The sequence below is a fragment of the Syngnathoides biaculeatus genome, chromosome 18 (assembly GCF_019802595.1).
Source record: "Syngnathoides biaculeatus isolate LvHL_M chromosome 18, ASM1980259v1, whole genome shotgun sequence".
Classification (NCBI taxonomy): Eukaryota; Metazoa; Chordata; class Actinopteri; order Syngnathiformes; family Syngnathidae; genus Syngnathoides; species Syngnathoides biaculeatus.
This window is the reverse complement of record NC_084657.1, coordinates 15,443,659-15,461,102: the sequence shown is the minus strand read 5'-3', so window position 1 is coordinate 15,461,102 and position 17,444 is coordinate 15,443,659. Positions and strand designations below refer to the sequence as shown.

Below are 17,444 nucleotides of genomic sequence, written 5' to 3'. Positions count from 1 at the left end.
GACATGTTTTCTGCTTCCATCTTTCCGAGAGTGTTGGATCTGACAGCATAAAGCCCAGTGAAGGTAAAAGGTGGGCTACGGCGCTATCGGTATAAATGTCGTGTAGTGTTGCCACGCAGGATTTGATGGCGGCGGTTTGACATAGGGCAGTTGGGTAAGACCAAATTTGTCTTGTAGTCTGATCCAGACCTAAGCGTGCTTGCTACAAGCTGTTTATTTGACACCCCGGTTGAAGTCTATAGCAAACCCGGCATATAACACAAAGGAGAATTGAAGATTGTCTCATATTTTTGACCACTGAAATCTTCACCCAAACGTTCTTCTAACGAGTCCGCTAGCTTAATGCTAGCATAATGACTGCAATGTCACAGGCGTTCACACAACTGCGGTTTTAACACATACACACTACATATACAACACTACATGCAAATATTCTCTCTGCATTTCTACCTGTTCTTCTCGTCCCTCATATTCGTACAGTAATACGGCAATAAAATAGAATGTAAAGAAATGAATGCCTTTTTTTCCCCTCTATAGATCTTTTTTTTTCACTTCATTTCACTGAACTTCAGTTATTTGCAGCGCTTTCTTCACTCTCAGCGGCTTCTTCATCTTTTCAGTCGAGGTCTGTTCCTTAGAAATAATTTTAATGACCTTGCCTGCTGCTATTGCTTTTATCGACTCCTTTTGCTTTGGTATAGTACACGTCATAAAAGTACTACGCTACGTGTACTGCTTCACCGAGTTGATTACACGCACACCTCACTCAAGTCTTTGGGTGATTTCAAGATTTAATGCAACGGACATTATCTGCTTCATCTCTGCACGTACTTTTAAAACTTTTTAAAGGGGAAATCCAGTGCTTTGCATGAACAGTGTAACCGATAGGTTACGTAATATGTACCCTATTTGGACAACGTGATGTTAAATCTTCTCTCATTTAATAGTGTTTTGGGAAGATTTTTATACTACTATTACGAATTTTCAGGGGCGCTGCCATTTTTGCGAGTCACATGACCGTGCGCGGATATGACGTGGACCATGCCGCAAAAAAAGGCTCGATTACGTGGGACACCATGAAGCCCAGCGCTAATTTCTCGGATTTATCCTCATCTGATGACGAAATAGCAGTATCGGTTGATCAGGAAGATCGAGGAATACCTTACAGATTTGAACCTGTGGCTGTAAATGTTGAATATTTGGATGGTTTTTCGGGCGGGGGACATAAGTGCGTAAACAAAGGCCCTTGGAGCTCCGGGCGGGCAGCCGCGGATGGTTCTTCAGACGGGAATGACGCGGAGTCCGGACGTCGGAGCTCGGCTCGCGGCCCGCCGCCGGAGCTCGCGGCCTTCCTTCGGCGGCGGCGGAGGCCTTTAGCCTAGCTCCGGTGTCTGGGGCTAACGGCCTCTGCCGTCTGGAAGCTCGGTACGCGGCCCGCCGAGGGAGCTCGCTCGTCAGACTCCGGCGGTGGGCCGCGAGCTGAGCTCCGACGTCCGGACTCCGTGTCATTCCCGTCCGTAGAACCATCCACGGCTGCCGGCCCGGAGCTCCCGAGGGCCTTTGTTTACGCACTTATATCGCGCGTAGGCCTCCGAGTAGTCAGACTCAGCATCATTCCGCCGGAAGAACCATCTGAATATTCAACATTAATTACAGCCACAGGTTCAAATCTGTATGAAAGTATCCCTCTGTCTTTCCGATCAACTGATTTCTTCAACAAATACGAGAAATCGGCGCTGGGCATAAATGGTGTCTCAGGTAATCGAGCTTTTGTTGCGGCACGGTACACGTCACATCTGCGCAAGTCGGTCATGTGACTCTTGAAAATGGCAGCGCCCCTGAAAATTCGTAATTGTCGATAAAAATCTTCTCAAAACACTATTAAATGAGAGAGGATTTAACACCACAAATTAGGGTACATATTACATGACTTATTGGTTACACTGTTCATGCAAAGAACTGGATTTCCCCTTTAATGAATACCTGCACAAAAGTAGGAAAGTACAGGCTCAAAACTTTCATGACTGATGGTCACCGGATGTTGTGGAGTTTTCAAAAAACAGCATATGAATCACAAAATGCTGATCGGCTTAGTTAGGGAGGCTCACGCATATCCTGCAAAAGTTTGTGATAGAAAAGTTTTGCCCCATCCTCAGGTGCAGAAAAGTCGGCTGCTACGTTTACAGTTCGTTGCGGGGCAGGCGCCAGAAGGCCAAATGTTTTCCAAATGCACTCTGGGAACCGAAATGTCACCAGGAGGTGGGCCTGCTAAGTGCACTCGCTTTAAAAGAGACATCCCACGACCCCGCTTCCCAGCCTCACTTCTCCGCTCTTTGCTTTTAGTGCTTTTTAATATTCTCCTCATCAGTTTTTAAAAATGTACTTATGCCCTTGGATGCATTACTTTTTTTTTTTTTTCCTCTGCCCATCGCGACCCGGCGGGCACCGTAGAGGGGGCAGAGTGCCTCCTTCCCCGGCTAATGTATTCTCCCCGACCGAGGGGTTTTTTTCACCGCCACGGGGCAACCAGAGTTGGGGGGGGGGGTGTGTTTGAGTTGAATTGGTCGGGATCTCGAAAAACGCAAATCAGCCGAGCGAGCAGGTTGTCAGATCAATGGGATCCCGTTTAATCCAGGGGAGATTTGGCCGAGTGTGAAAAAGGCTTCTCTTGACATCCAAAGGCAGGGACCCGATTGGAGGCTCTTTTGAAGAGTGGGATGGAATGGAAAAGGGGGTTGGGGTGGGGGGTTTAAGAAGGGTGGGGTGGTAGATTCGCCGCAGGGCTTGATGAGTGTTAATTCATTTGAGTTGAGAATGAACAATTTGGAGGCACACGTGGAAATTGCATGCATCCCATTATATGTCCCATTGTGAGAAATATCCGCCGCTCGCCTTCCTTTTTTTTTTTTTTTTTTTTAATCGCAGCCCATTCATACGAACTGCGACTGATCTATAATGTATGCTGTGGAGGGTCCGCCAGGCTTTGGAGGGGATTCTCTCCATCATACAATTCTTTCATCTGGTTTTTGCCAGTATTTAGCTACACAGCCACGGCTGACTGACTGAGTGGGACGGTTCCAGCGGCTTTAAGTGCTGCGGGAGGTGTCCGCTGGGGTAAACGGGAAGTGCTTCTTCTTTCCGAAGCTCTTTGCTCTTCGAAGTCAGCAACGTATAGTGACAGGCACATTTGTCAAATACTTTGCATAAATGCCACCGGGTGCAATTATCCTTTTTATTTACCTGTTGGAATGCATAACACAGAATAATATATTTGCGCTCGAATGAGATTTTACACTGAGTAGCAGGGGAAAAAATGAGTAATTGATGCCTCTTTAAAATGTTTATGATTGCCTTTATCAATAGTTTAAACCATAAACAACCACAAACTATCATATTAAAGCGCTTCCCTAGCATTTCAAACTCATGTTACGTTACAGAAAGGATGTTATCGGTTGCTCAAACGGGCGTTGTAAAGCGACTTTCTTTCGACAGCCAGCTGTGATCAAGAACCAGTGCGAGAAAACGGAAGCAGTTCGCAACCAAACGGCGACAACTGCGGCTGTCTCGTATTAGCAGAGCCGATCCAGCAGCCAAGCACAATAACAACGTGTGTGAATGCAATGCATGACTCCAAAATCTGTATATTCTGTTTTATTATAATAAGTTTGCAAAAAACAGTTACCGCGCCGCTAGCTGTTTCGTGAAAAATGTAGCCGTGGAAGTGGAGAAAAAGGGGCGGGCTCCGCTTGGAACTCGTCCCGGTCGAACCTCTCTCTCTGTCTCTTGGTAACAAAAACAAAAATAATAATCTACACCTCTTTCGTTGGTATAATCAACACAATTTAACACAACACTGACTATGATCACGCGGTCCACTAACCTTAGCAGTATGGAGACACAGGTTGCTTACAATGGAAACCCAGCCATTGATGAATTGCTCGTAGGCCTCCAGACCTTTGCAATTCTTTAGTTGGTCCACGGTATAAGCGCTTGTCGAGAAGAGGAGATATTGGACGATGTCTGGATAGGTTACCGACGCCCACAGTTCGAAATTCTTGCTCCATTTGTGTTTCTCCAAGGCACATGGGTCGATATTGTCGATCAAGGCACACTTGTTGTCGTAATGATTTCTTGAAATGACATCAGATGAGCACCGATAACTTTTCCAAATTCCAAAGTCTTTTTAGACATCATGCGTCACTTTTAACGGTCGTACGAATATTTGTGTAACTACGGTCTATACACAAAACCATCTGAGTGCACAGCGCGTCACTCGAGCGAGCCCATCCAACACGGCCAGGTTCGCCGGATGTAGTCACGTGGTCGAAAACAGTCTATACTGAACGGCCGTGAATCCGTCCTAGGCTAACGCGTTTAGCATCGTGCGTTAGCATGAAGTTGGGATTTTTCCAATGTCAAATACTGTCATGCCTCGGCTCAATAAAGGTCGAGAAATATTGGCCTAAGAAGCCAGCCACAAAGCCGACATAACTGTACCACGACACAATGGCCGCCTCTACCGTTGCTGTCATGTGCCATCACAATCACCCGCCGCCCGTGTGCACTTTGCCGCCGACTCGGGGGGGCGACGGGGTGATTCAGTCTTTCCCCTCGCCGAGTGCACCCCCTCGAATGTCCACGAGCGTGGACGGCTGACCCCGTATCCCTCCTCGTCATCCTCCTTCCCGAAATCGGTCAAACGCGTTGCGTGCGAGCCCGTATCCATAATAGATGAGCGACGGTAATTTGAAGCGAGTTACGTAACGGCTCCTGCCAACCTCCAGGCGGCCGTGGGTGAGGAGGTGGGAAGACGAGAGGGGGGGGGGGAGGGAAAAAATGAGAATGGAGGAGGAAGAGGAAGGATGAGGCGATGCCGCCGCGTGCGAAACGAATCCGTAAACAAGTCGAACGCAATGTTTGCTCGGCGGCGTGTGGAACGTCGATGACTGAAAGCACACCTGAAACGTGATTCTGGGAATCCAGAGAAAGGCCAGAATTCATTCACGCTAGCGAGGCTCTGTGCTGAAACACACGGGCTGTATTGTTTTGGTCCACCCCCCCCCCCATTTTAAATCCATCCCCGTATGTATGAATAAAAGCTCTTCCATCTTGGATGAAGAAAAATATCACTACAATATTGAATTCCACACAAAAAGGACATAATTGTATAGAATGTTAAAAGTTTTTGCATCCATTCAATGTGCACTATTTGTGGATTCACCTAGCTGCAGATTTTGGGGGAGAACATATCTGAAGTTATCCATCCATTTTCTTCACCGCTTATCCTCACGAGGGTCGCGGGGAGTGCTGGAGCCTATCCCAACTGTCAACGGGCAGGAGGCGGGGTGCACCCCGAACTGCTTGCCAGCCAATCGCAGGGCACATCGAGACAAACAGCTGCACTCACAATCACACCTATGGGCAATTTAGAGTGTCCAGTTAATGTTACATGTTTTTTGGGATGTGGGAGGAAACCGGAGTGCCCGGAGGAAACCCACGCAGGCACAGGGAGAACATGCGAACTCCACACAGGGGTGGCCGGGATCGAACCCAGGTCCTCAGAACTGTGAGGCCAACGCTTAACCAGCTGCGCCACTGTCTATCTGAAGTTATTCGCTGTATTTTTTTCCATTTTCATTTCTTTTTTTTTTTTTTTGCTGATCCCTCAAATATTTGTGCTTGTTACATGGGGGAAATATATTTTTTTCATAATAATAATAAGCGTCAACCATTCGCTATTCATGGTCAGTATAATTACAGATACACATGGAAATGTTAGCGACGGAGCTTAATAAGTCACAGTAATATTTGGCATTTTTCGCAACAGATAAAGAATATATGCCTGTGAATATTATTATCTTGTCTTTCAACACATTACTTCGTGTAATCGTTTGGGTTCACATATCCGATTATCCAGTTTTTCTTTGCGACAGAGCAAAAAAGAAAAAAAATAAGTCCTTACTTTGCAAAAAGACAAAAGTTTGGGGAAGGCTGCTTTCTCTTTGCGGTGGAGGAATTTGCCATAGGTTGGTAAAACTGCAAAGCTCATAAAAACCATAAAAGCTGTACTTCCTGCCGAATTTGTGACACGTCCCACGACTTTTTTGTCCATTCTTTTTTTTTTTTTTTTTTCACATCCAATGATCATCTTAGAAGGGAAACACATTCCACATTCTTCAGCAGTGGGAAAACAGGGAAGTAATTCCTAATCCTTTTTATTGCATCTGTGAGAATCCGACAATCCCGAGCTCCCTGCAGAGGAAATGAGCTATTGTCGTTTTCCTGACAACTGTCATCCTGGTTTGTAAACACACGTCAGCTGTTTTCAAGCGAGCGCACACATCTGTCGGATTTCCTTGTGGTGTATTGTCAGCCTTGGCGGTTTTGTAATAAGCAGATTGATATAAAATTGGGTAGACAATCAAATCACAGTCATCCATTGGAACAATGTGAAACATTTTGGCGTTCAAAGCACGTTCCTATACATCAAAAATATGATCAAAATTCACTTAGTTATAGCGCACCAGGAAGGTAGAAAAATCATCAAGCAATGCAAAATTGGATGGAGCTACGTATCGTGACGAGATGCGTGAAAAAGTCTCAAAAGACCCACGTCATGTGTCACGGGTACGTACTTTGAGGAACTCCTGCTAAGTAATTTGGGTAAAATTGCCTCAATTAGAAGGAGGCATCTTAGAGTGATGGCGGACACTAAATTGCAAAACTCGAAACTAACCTCGTCCAATGTGAGCGGTGGATGGCGTTGAACGGGAAGCAAACTAAAATTTTAAACCCGTACCTCGCTATAACTTTGTTCAAACTATCATGACTAGTTCTGCCGGTTAGCACAGCGTACATTATTTACTATTTGCGCATCTGGGCGTGAATCGGAAGCCCCTATCTTGACCAACGTGCACCCCTGCCGCAGTCATGTCAAGAGAAATTTTTACAAAACGGTGATGCATTACGGAAACTGGACCCCAAACGCGATTGATTGCACACTGAATATTTCATCAGCTGGCATTCGCGCCAAGTGACGCTCACCTAATCTCTCGTCGGCGACGTAAAACGGAAAACGGCCTCTTTCATTTCAATGAAAGATTTGGCCGCCGAGCTGTTTTGGGAAAAATATGAGCGCCGGGGAGTTTTGGCGGGAGTCGGAGCGCGACGGCGCATCGGTGTCGCTGACAATCACGCTCGGGCTGAAGTGCAATCATCAGCTCGTGCGAGTAAACAAACAGATTTGAAGCAAAGTCACTTTTGTGCTCCCGAGGGCCTTCCAGTCCTCTGCTGTCTGTTCGCTCGTATCACCAGCTCTGATGGCTTGGCACGCCGGACAGGAAGTCAACTTTTTTTTTTTTTAAACATTGTCCAATGTCCATAAAATATTGAAGCTTTATTTCATGTAAACACACACAATAAAGAAGTCAGGTAATTTGCTTAAAAATGCAATTTTGGGCTCTTTGTTTGTAATTTCCTCACAGACGAGCCTGCCCTAGAGAATTTTGTTTGATTGCTACCAAAATTGAACCATGTATACTACACAGATGGGAAATATCAAATTGCTAAAATGTAAAATTTTCATCATAACGTATGGGTGGAAATTGATGGTAAACTTTGCTGAATTGTTCTGAAACGATTTTCATTCCAGCGTCACTTGGGTGCCAAAAGGGAGTTTCGGCCCCTGAGCAAGTTTCGCTTGGACACATTTTGGGAGGCATGTCGATCATGACTACGAACACACACACACACACAAAAGAAAAAAGTCTCATGAACTCTTGTCCTGAAAGGTACATGACGAAGGCCATCTGGGCCTGAAGTGGCCATTTTAGACTCGGGCCATTCCCGAGGATCCTTTTAAGACAAAAGTGTACAAGAGATTTTGTCTGATTGCGACCGCGTCCACTCCGCAGATGGGCAAAGCTAAAACGAGACGAAAATGAGCTTTTATCATTGCGTCTGGCCCCCAGCTAGGCAACAAAATGTGATGACTCACCAGAAAAGATGAATCTTGACGAACTTGTCTCCTCAAGGTAAAGGTCGAACCCAAAGTCTTTTTGTTACATAGCGCCCCCACCCTCACTGGCATGCTGCATTTGAACGATTCGAAACCAGTTCCCCATTTGTTCTTCTGATTGTTGGCATTTCAGCTGGGCATCTCTCCGCGTTCGCACGGCAGAAAGTGACATTTCTGGTCGAGTGCAACTCGTCACACAGGGCCCGGAGGCCCCCCCCCCCCCCCCCGCCTTCATCAGCGTACGCCTTTAATCCGGATTGTTATCTCCGACGCGATAGCGACGAGCCACGACAGCCTTCCGACTCGATCAGCTGCTTCGTTCTCTGAGTTCAAAGGGTATCTAGCATGCTCGCGTCAGCATTAGTCAGTGCAGTCCAGACGGACGTTTGGGGGGGAATGTTGAACGAAGATGTTCTCCATACTGTTGAGACGATCCCAACGATGGTGACACCAGCTGGCGTCTTAAAGCTCCCACAAACAGCTGCGCCGAGACTCACCGCTCGCCGCCTCTTTGGCGTTGGTAGCGTTTTGGAGGAATTTTTGGGGGAAAACTCATCCTGCCCCCAAGCCAGCTTCACATGGGAGCATGAACCTCCATGGACGTGTTTATGATGAAAGCTTAAATTAAAAAGTCTCGAGGACCCGTCCCCAAAATTGAACAGTAAGTCAGGCACTTGGGTCCGACGCAGCCATTTTGGGTGAATTCCAGGACCCTTGCTATGGCCCGATGGGAATCAGGTATCCTGGTATGAAGATGGGTTGGTCTATCCAGTCCAACGTGGTTAAAGGAATCAAAATTTTGTGTATTTAAAAGGTAAAAAAAAAAAATTCATTTAAAGGAGGACATCCGCTCTTTTTCTAAGCTCACCACCTGCTCGACTTTGGCAGCATTTTGCACAATTCAAGATGTCGTTTTTGTGCATCTGAAATGCTCGGCAGGTACACGGGGACCCGGCCGACATCTCCCCCCCACCCCCCGGGGGGAAGAGAGCATGCGGAATGAGCACGGCCCTGAACCCGGCAATCCTCTTTGCCCCTCGGAGGCAAAGACAATCATTTATTTAACCGCGGAAAGCACACAATTAACAGTTGGAATGGTGCGGCGTAACACGTTCGGAAAGATTCCATCTGGCTCAAAGGGGGCCACGCTTTTGGCACAAAATGCCCGCATGCACCCCCGCCCCCAGCCTACTCGCCTTGCTTGGCTCACCAATAATTTGTTCACTTCTTAAGCACAAAAGGCAAAGACTCCAGAGGGAAGTAAGAGGAAGCTTAACTGACTCCTGGCAGCCACGTCTGTCGCCCTCTTTAAAACGTTTCAACTTGACACTTCATTTGCGTTAAATCACGACCTGAGGCCACAACGTGACAAATTGACCAATCCTGCATGCCAGCAGTTAGCGGTAGGCTTACATTCTCCCATCTAAAACAAAACGGGAAAAAACAGCTAGTCTCCATACAAAGAAACATGTTCAATTGTGCGTGTTTTGAATGAAAAATAATCGGGCATATTTAATACAATAAATGTTCATTGCCTCTATCAACCATATTATGGATATTTTCGTGACCGCTTTTAAATATTTTAATTTTTAAAATGTGCATTTTTAAAGGAGTCATAATAAAAATAAAGTATGTTCTTTTTTTTAAGAGATGTTTGAAGGCTGCAATTTTGATTTCCAAAATAATATAAAGAAAAATAATATTATTGTAAAAATGTATTTTATGTTTTTTTCATTTAATGGCACAGCTGAGTGGCGGCTGGGTTCAAATCGTAGTCCCACCTGTGTGGAGTTTCCACGTTCTCCCCATGCCTGCGTGGGTTTTCTCCGGGCACTCCGGTTTCCTCCCACCTCCCAAAAATAATGCATTCATTGGAGAATTTAAATTGCCCCTTGGTGTGATTGGTTGGCTCTCTCTATGTGCCCTGTGATTGGCTGGCAACCAGTTCAAGGGTGTACCCCGCCTCCTGCCCGATGACATCTGGTATTGGCTCCAGCGCTCTCGTGACCCTTGTGAGGATAAGCGGCTAAGAAAATGGATGGATGGAAAAAATACCTTAGACATGCATGCTTCCAATATTTGTATCGATCAGAGTGCTTTTTTTCCTTTTATTGTTAAATTGAAATAATTTGAATTTATTTTTGTTTCGTAGTTCTTTAAAATTAGTGATTACTTGGAAATATGAGAAAGTGGGAAAAAGAAAAGACAGAAAACCTATAAAATATATTGGATCTATAATATGGATAAGTTATAATAATTACAAATCAATACAAATACTACAAAGTGTCATATTCTGATAAATTGTTCGGATTTCAACCGTCTGATAACAGCAATCCACGCATTGGCCTGAACTCCCACACACAAAAAGTAGGCAATTCCTATTTTACTTTTCTATTTATTTGTCAATATAGAGCCTGCCCATGACAACGTTTTGTGTTCTGGAGCGATGGAGATGAATATTGACTCTTGCAGTTGTCTCGTTTGCTCCATAAAATATTAAGAGCACCTATGACTGCGGGGGCTGTGCGATTATTCTGCATGAGTTCCATTTAAGCGGAGCAAATAATCTGGCGAGCGAACGCACACATTTGCTCGCCAGTGACCCCACGAGCACATCCAAATATCCTCAACCTAACCCGACAGCCGCTCACGTGGATTCCTTATCCGTCGGGAGGCGACGAGAAGCCCGTGTCGGCGCCCGTGCATGTCGGGCCGACAGGAAATGCAATCACACCTGATAAAAAAAAAAAAAAAAAAAAAAAATTGGTTTCGTCTGAGACTCGCCGACGGACGAGCCTTCTTTAGATGTAAGCCCGAGGATGTCAGACGGGAATAAACCGGCGCGGCCTTTAGCGAGTTCCGCGCTAGAGGCATGAGTAGTCCATTCAAATGAAGCCGAGTGAAGTTCTGAACATGCAAAGGGAAAGACAAGGACCAACATTGACCATTTTAGCGATTCAAAGATGAAAAACTACAAAAGATAAGTAGTGTTCACCCACTCCGTCGCATTCAAAGTCCGAATAAAGAGTTGAGTGTCTTCAGTGTAGTACCACGTTGCGCCAGAACATGCTGGGCAGCACTGAGCTCAGCTGCATGTCGATAAAGCGGAATTAAGGTCAAGGTGACCTTTACTGAGCCACAGTAATATAGTAGTTCTTCTCACTTTTTTAATTAATTTTTTTTTAAAATTGAGCCCATCTACAGACTCTGGCATTAGACATTAGCATTAAGCTAGCAAATAATAATAATAACCTAGGGTGGATACACTTGGGCGGCACAGTGGCGCAGCCGTAGAGCATTGACCTCACGGTTCTGAGAATCGGGATTCAAATCCCGGCCCCCGCCTGTGTGTAGTTTGCATGTTCTCCCCGTGCCTGCATAGCTTTTCTCCGGGCACTCCGGTTTCCTCCCAGATCCCCAAAAACATGCAACATTAATTGGACACTCTAGATTGCCCCGAGGTGTGACTGTTTGTCTCTATGTGCCCTGCAATTGGCTGGCAACCAGTTCAGGGTGTACCCTGCCTGCTGCCCCTTGACAGCTGCAGCACTCCCCGCGACACTCATGAGGATAAGCGGCAAAGAAAATGAATGGATACATTTATTTTCACTGTAAAGGGATAGAAAACGGTCCCCGATTTCTTTCTCACATCACACTTGATGACTCTCACAGCTCAGCGGTATTAAGGACATCACTAAGTGAGCGCCAAACTTTTGAACAGCATCAATTTCGGTGTTCATATTTTCAACAATATTGATACCAAGAAGAGAGTCAAATAATCTCCTGCTTGTGTCCATAAACCCACTAGGGGGTGGGGGGGGGAGCTTACTTAAGAAGACTTTTTGATGAACGGCGCTGGCTACGCCACTCTTAAAACATGACGAAGTTATTGTATCACCAGCTGACCCGCTGAGCCCCGAAGATCCGCTTTAATCTCCGACTCTTTGATTACATCTCAGCGCCGCCCACCCGCACGCCCGCCCGCCGCAGTTCATTGCGAAGAGGTCATCGCGGGAAAGAGGGCTGTACTTACCGGAGATGTCCTTGAAAACTTTCCAGGAGTTGCTGATTTTTTGCAAATGTCCGTGGCATTCTGTTATGGGTATGCGTAAATGTGTTATTACACAGCACACAGCCTATCAACCAATTTACAAGTGGCCATAATTGGGGACGAACCACCAATAAGCACTGTTAAGTGAAATTGTATCATTTCCAATGGTTGGGAATCCCAAACTGTACTGAAAAATCGAAACATATGTCCACGCCACCCCGAACGGAGAGCGCGAATTGACTCTTTTGACGAATAGTAACAGCGTGACTGTTTGTGTTCGCTCACAGCGGCATCCTCGCGTCCTCCATCCCGAATGATTAGCATATATAGTAATATTTATGTAACACCTGGACGGATTTACTTTTGCATTAAAACCGCCGCTCCAGTTCCCCCCGCATCCTTGGCCCGGGAACGACGCCGACGTCGAACGCTGGCACGTCGGCCGCTTGGTCCCGCTCCAGTGGCGTTACGCAAGATGCTGCTCTCTTACCCGCCGCCTTCTTATCCGGCCAATTTCTCATTGTCTTCCTCAAGTCATAAGGAATCATTTGGCAGTAGAGAGACAGAGAGAGAGGGATGTTCTCTCTTCTCGGGTTTGACTCTGAATAAGAAAAATAAATAGACAGCAACAGATCAGAGAGAAGGAGAGTTCATTTCAGATAGTGAGGTGACATTTCAGCCTTGAATTCTCCCGGGGTGGCGCCGAGGGCTCTTACAGCCTGATAACAAATTACAACCGCGATAAGGCTTTTAATTACCTTGAGATGCGACGGGAGGAATTCAAATTTTCCGGTAGATGATCGAATGACGCCGCACGGCAGGTATTTTCCGCGGCGCTCGCTGTAGACCGAGCAGGGGGCTCCGTCGTGGTCGTAAACGGCTTCACTGCATCCGGCTCACAGCGCCTCACATCTGTGCAAGGGACAATAGATGAAAAGATTCAAAAAATGGGTCTTTCCACCACGGACCCTTTAGCTCCCCGACATTAAATGCTCACACTGAAAAAGGCACGCGCCAAATGCGCCGATCGTAGAGCAAGACTTATTTTGCGTGATAGCGTCACATCCCAAAGAGATAAAACAAAATAATAACCGCAATCTGCCACCAACAAAAAGTCATACATCTTCCCGGGCAACCCCGAGCTGCCTAACGAGGTGCCAGATGGAGAATGGATGAAGGTTAGCGCCATCCGAGTGACGCATGAAACTTAGCAATAATTGGGAATTTTTAACAATTGACTCGTCCGAAGAATGCACTTTCTATCCTTCAAACCAGCATAAAAACGTTAAAAGATGTCGTAGAATCATCACAGTGGTTCTGTTGCCGTGATACTGAACTCCACCCGAGTGGGCGACCGAATTTGGACATTATAGCTCTAATAACACATCACAGCCTAGTCGAGCCGACGGACAGCGGCTGCTTTGCTGTGTCTGGCGCAGGCCGCCTTGACTCAGTACTGTTCGTCCAAATATTTGTACCTTTTCCAAGGTTAGCGGTATCGTTTGGATATGCACACTGTTTAGCATACACGCGAGATTACGCTGATGCTCGCAAAGACGAGCGACTGAATAGTTTGCGCGAGGCGACCTTGCATCTGTGTTGACTTTTCAGTTGAATATGTAAATGACGGCGCTGGCTAAAAGCTGCGTGTTTGCATAAAAGATGTAGCGAACTGTATTTTGTTGTGGCGTTTCACCCGGGTGGGCTTCGGTAAACACAGGTGGGGTAAAAGCTGTCCGCACATCATGTTTCAAGTCCGCTTAGAGTCTCAATTTGGGGGTTTAAAAGGCTGATTTAGGATTTCAACCTTGCATTAAAGGTCAAGGGTCATGCCTATAAACATTCTCGAATACATATTGTAATGAAAAATACATAACATTATTCACTTCAATGTCCATACGAAGAAATAAATATGAGCGGCGAGCGCGTCATCCATTGTCAAAGTTGCGGAAGTCTCATTCGATATCCAAGAGGGAGCCATATTGCCGCCGTCTTCTGTCCGTGATGTCACACCGCGACATTCGCCATTGAAAACACGCCCACTGTGGGAGACGAACAACAGAGATATTCATATTTTTCCGACGCCCCTTCTGACACGGAAGCTCTTTTCGAAGAAGAAAACATCTCACCACCGAGTGAAGTGGGGCAATATTAGCCTATCGTTTCATTTCGTTTATGTGGATCACGGCCAAACCACCTCCCCGCACAATCCACCTCCGCGGCTGAGATGAGCCACTCCGCCGGTGCCGCATCCGCCGATCACAGCTTCGGCTGGGGTGGCACATCGACACATTTAGCACCCCTGATTTATGGATTGCGTCCCCCCCCCCCATTTATTATTTCTTTTTAGTAGCTGTATACACCTGTGCAATCCATTTCTTCTGGAAAAGTATGAAGCGCGAATTCATCCTCCAGAGAGTTCGAGCAATATCCAGCAATACAACGAGCTGGTATTTTGGCTAACACGAAGGAACTACGAGCTAACTTCCCGCAGGTAAAACTAATAGAAACGTAGAGGCTCGCCTGAGTGCGCTACTGCCCTATACGTCACTTCCTACTTCTTCTCGAAAACAAATCCCTCGAGAGGATTTTCATGTCGGGAGTTACAAAAAGCCATAAACGTCAAAATCATGTTTTGTGGTGAAAAAACAGATGGCGCCGTACCGGCTGCCGCTTTTTTATTAATAACATACTAAAAATCATGCATTTCATGACAGTGGACCTTTAAGTTTCAAAGGAAAGTTGCAGTGTCAAACTAAGATTGGGATCGGCTACCAAAGTAGGGTTTCAAGCCTGATTTAATTTTACAAATGGGTTTTTCAAAAAAAAAGGGTTACCGTTTTTAACGAGTTAGGATTTATCATCAGGGATGTGGTTTCACGATCATTTTTCAAATGACTGTTTCAAGCTACGACATTTTACATGTTTCTCAAAGAACACGAGACGAGAAGAGTCTATACCCGTGTTTGCAAAAGTTTTGTTTTTAACAACAAAAACAAGCTGGCCTTAGTTCCACATTTATAAAATACAAAAAAACAAAAAACATTTTTAATCCAAAGCACATGAACTGTGTCACCTCGGTGGTTTATTCAGCTGGCATTTGTGCTCGTCCAAATGGTAAAAAAAAAAAAAAAAAAAAATCTCACAGCAGCCCTTTAATTGGCTCCAGAGTTTTGTGGTGAACACAACACGACTGCAATGGATTCGAATGGGAAGGTGATATGCTCGACACGCTCTCTGGACACAATGTAAGATACATGCTGTTCTTATGTGCTTTTGTGTGGGAGCACAGATTGACACAAAGAAAAAAAAAAACTAAATGAATAAAATACAAATACAACAGATTCTGTGAGAGCAGACACTATTCACGCCAGGCGGCTTTTTGATCGTCTAATTTGTTGTGTTTTCTCACCAATCACAAATCAAGGAAATGGGATCCGTCGATTCCAGCGGATGGACTTTCCGCTTTCAAGAAAATTTCCCACGTGGTCGTACAATCTGGACTATCACGCACGTGAGAAAAAAAATTGGGGTCCCATGGGGGAGCGGATTTGTAGGCTTTCACGTGCGGGTTTTGAGCCTGGGTTAGGCTTTCAATTAAGACTTTCAAATGGGGGTGGAACACAGGGTTAAAGCAAAGCAAAGCAAAGCAAAGCGAATGTATTTGTACAGCACATTTCATACACGAGGTAACTCAATGTGCTTTACATGATTAAAGGCGTTTGAAAACAAATAGATAAAACATTTAAAATGGGATAAAAACAAAAACAAATGACCAACACAATATTTAAAAAAAGACAATTAAAACCGCATATGGTACAAGTAATATGATCAAAAAGTGGATATATTCGAAAAAGCATGAGAAAAAAAACAAAGAGTTTTCCCACTTGGGGCTGACGTCACCTCTGTTGGCAACTTCTTCCATTTGTGTGCAGCGTAATAGCTAAATGCTGCTTCGCCATGTTTGCTTTGGACTCTGCGCTGCGCTATTTGACCTGAGTCAGTCCATCCCAGAGCTCTACTGGGTTTGTATTCCGTAAGCATTTCTTTCATGTATTCAGGACCTAAATCATTTAGTGATTTATAGACCAGTAGCAGAACTTCAGAATCTATTCTAAAGATGACTGGCAGGCAGTGCAAGGACTTTAGGATTGGAGTCATATGCTCTGACTGCTTTGTTTTGGTCAGAACGCGGGCTGCAGCATTCTGAATGACCTGCTGCTGTTTAATATTCTTTTTTTGGGAGTCCAGTCAGAAGACCATTACAATAGTCAAGTCTCCTTGAGATAAAAGCATGGATCAGCTTTTCCTGGTCTGCTTGACACATACAAGACTTTACTCTAGATATGTTTTTCAAATGGTAGAAGGCAGTTTTTGCGATTGATTTGATATGATTGTTGAAAGTCAGGTCGGAATCAATCAGAACACCAAGGTTTCGGACTTGGTCTTTGGTTTTTAAAGATAGAGGGTCCAGGTGTTTACTAACGGCAATTCTCTTTTCTTTGTGTTTTGTTGTCATTTAGTTGAAGAAAACTTTGGCTCATCCAGATAATGATCTGATTTAGATAGTGGCACAATACCCCAATTGAACTGGAGTTGTCTGGAGACACTGCTAAATGTGTCATCTGCATAGGTATGGTAGTCAAAATTAAAATTTGGAAGAATTTGACCCAAGGGTAGCATATACAGGCTGAACAGGAGAGGTCCAAGAACTGACTGGTTAAGATTTCAATGTAGGGTTTTTAAAACAAAATTAGGGTTAAATTTCAAGTGTCAAGTGTAAAGCGTGCAAAATCGGGTTTTCAAGCTTGGGTCGGGAGTTCAAGCCTGGGTTGGGATTTCAAATTGTGTTTCGACTCTGGGTCCAAGTTTCAAAGCAAGATCTCAGAACAGCGTTTAGGTTTTAAGTTTGGGTTTTAAATTAGGGTTTCAAGCAGGAAGCTGGTCTCCAGGCATACTGAGGCTTCCAAAGTGCGGTTTCAAGCCTGGGTTAGTGTTTAAAGCGGAAGTCAGCGTTTCAAATTACGGTTCCAGGTCTGGGTTGGGGTCCAAGCCACAGCTAGAGTTTCACGGTAGGTGTCTAGGATTGGGCTAGGCTGTCAAAATAAAGTTTCAAGCTTGGATTGGGCTTTCAAAGTAGGGTTTCAAAACTAAGTTGAGGTTTTAGGCTTGGGGTAGGGTTTCAAATTTGGGCCTTAAACCAGGGTTAAGGTTTCTAACAGGGGTTACCGTAGTGTTTACTTTTGAGTAGATTTCTCTTGAAACTGAAAACAGTCGAACCGTGCGAACGATTCATATTTCCGATAATTTGGGCCCCAGATCAGAAAAGTGATGAGCCAGAAGCGTGGACGACCACGACGCCAGGAGGAAAAGCTC

The 17,444-nt window shown here is 45.2% G+C and overlaps 1 protein-coding gene and 1 long non-coding RNA gene across 3 annotated transcripts in view; one reads left to right on the top strand and one right to left on the bottom strand.

Moving 5' to 3' along the window:
* The window catches only part of LOC133492185 (melatonin receptor type 1B-B-like), a 44,096-nt gene that overhangs the window by 13,151 nt on the left and 13,501 nt on the right, over nt 1–17,444 (top strand). The window lies entirely within an intron of this gene.
* Nucleotides 10,758–15,646, bottom strand: LOC133492190 (uncharacterized). 2 transcript variants are annotated; one of them, XR_009792570.1, is made up of 3 exons: nt 15,481–15,646; nt 12,827–12,980; nt 10,758–12,669 (listed from the first exon to the last, which is right to left on the bottom strand). It is a non-coding gene; the product is annotated as an uncharacterized LOC133492190 (long non-coding RNA). The 2 variants fall into 2 exon arrangements; XR_009792571.1 differs by lacking the exon at nt 15,481–15,646 and adding an exon at nt 13,066–13,175.